This window comes from Arachis ipaensis, chromosome B4 (assembly GCF_059453495.1).
Source record: "Arachis ipaensis isolate K30076 ecotype BB chromosome B4, ASM5945349v1, whole genome shotgun sequence".
Lineage (NCBI taxonomy): Eukaryota > Viridiplantae > Streptophyta > Magnoliopsida > Fabales > Fabaceae > Arachis > Arachis ipaensis.
Window position 1 is genome coordinate 17,064,966 of NC_142439.1, and position 2,055 is coordinate 17,067,020.

Genomic DNA, 2,055 nt, shown 5'->3' on the forward strand with positions numbered 1-2,055 from the left:
ATTTATCTTTAAAAAAATTATAAAATTAAAATTAATATAAAAATTTAATTAAAAATTTTTAAAATATAAGAGCCTATTTATAAATTTTAAAAAATATAGAAAATAAAAAAATTTAACTAATCATTAATTATTTAATATCATATAATAAATTAGTGATTAGTACAATAATATTCTACAATCAACAGAAAAGAGTTTGAATAATGAGTTCGTCTTCACTTCTTAATTCTTAATATCCAGGTTTTACTTTTAGGTTATAGCCAAGCCAACATATTCAGAGAACAAGACACAACTATTGTCACACTCTTTTGTTTTCTGTTTTATTATAAAAAAGTTTTATGGTATGGATAGCATTAAATATCTACACCTATAAATATTATGTGGATATCGTAATTGATGAATACGTTTGGGGTTGTCTATATTTATAGGTTCAGTTGATAAGACAACATATCAAGCACTATCAGTATTTTTACAGATTTACTGCACAATATACGAAAAATTAATAAGACTAATGAGATGCTAATTATTTTTGACAAGTTAAAACTAATGAACAAGTTGTATTTTTTTTTTTTTTTGTCTATGTGACTATGACTGGTTTTTAAGTTTGGATCACCATATTTGGTGCAGTTGTGCAAAAATTGTTGGGTTTTTTTCTCTTCTTTGTGAAGCTCAAGCGCAACATTTTGAGGGTGTCTCTTGCACCTATTGTGCCACAACCCTAGTTCAGATTTTTGGGGGTCATTGAGAGTAAGAGAGAGTAGCCACCAAGTGAGAGAGAAAGGGAAAAACAGAATTTCCGTTTTTGCCCAAAGTAGTAAATTTCAAATGTCAGTTTCTTAGTTGTTCACCGTTGGATCGGCTTTAAATTTAAACTGCATGTTCTTATCATATTGTTCTTCATTTTGGTCAGTGGAGATGTTGATTGGAGATTTGCAGTGAGAGAAATTGGCTTCGCAAGAGAGAAATTAGGTTTCCCGTTTTTACACAGAGCAGCAATTTTGGAACGACAGTTTCTCATTTTTTCACCGTTGGATCGACGTGAAATTTGAACTGTAGATTCTTCACATCTTGTTCTTCATTTTGGACGGTGGAGATTTTAATTGGAGATCTGCAGAGGGAGAAATTGGCTTCGACAGTAGCTCTGTTTTTTGGGTATATTTCATCTTCTTGCTTTTCATTTGTGAGCTTTGGTGCTTTGATGTTTTGGCTGGTTATATGCACATTTTTGTGCTTTGTTTGAGACTCTCTTGTACCTCATTTGATTATAGTGGAGCTATTTCATTGGTCTGGACGACTCGTGGTTTTTACCTCTCACATTGAGGGGGTTTTCCACGTTAAAATCTTGGTGTGTTCTTATTATTGCTTTACTTGCTATATTTGCTTGTTATAGTTGCTGCCATATTGTGTTGTGAGTGCTTCCATATTGTTCTTGTGTTGGACATTTGTGTCGTTTCCGCTGCTAGGCTCTTTCATACTGGCATCAGAGCTTGTTGGTATTTTTCTGGGCTTGTGATTTTGTGAACAATGAAAGCTAATACTAATACTAGTAGGATGATCACTCTTAATGGTCCTAATTATGATTTGTGGAAGTCAAAAATGGAAGATTTGCTTTATGTCAAGAATTTTTATCAACCAGTTTTTGGTACAGAGAAGCCTAATGATAAATCTGATGATGATTGGACTTTGTTGCATAGACAAGTCTGTGGATATATTAGGCAGTGGGTTGACGATAATGTGTTGAACCATATTATTGGAGAGACACATGCTCGGACTCTTTGGATTAAGCTTGAACAGTTGTATGCTCGAAAAACTGGGAATAACAAGATGTTTTTGATCAAGCAGTTGTTGGCTTTGAAGTATACAGATGGGACATCAATGACAGATCACTTGAATAATTTCCAAGGAATTATGAATCAGTTATCTTCCATGGGTATCAAGTTTGATGAAGAGGTTCAAGGATTGTTACTTCTTGGCTCCTTACCAGACTCGTGGGAAATTCTCAGAATGTCATTGTCCAATTCTGCTCCTGATGGTGTAATCTCTATGGATCTTGCCAAG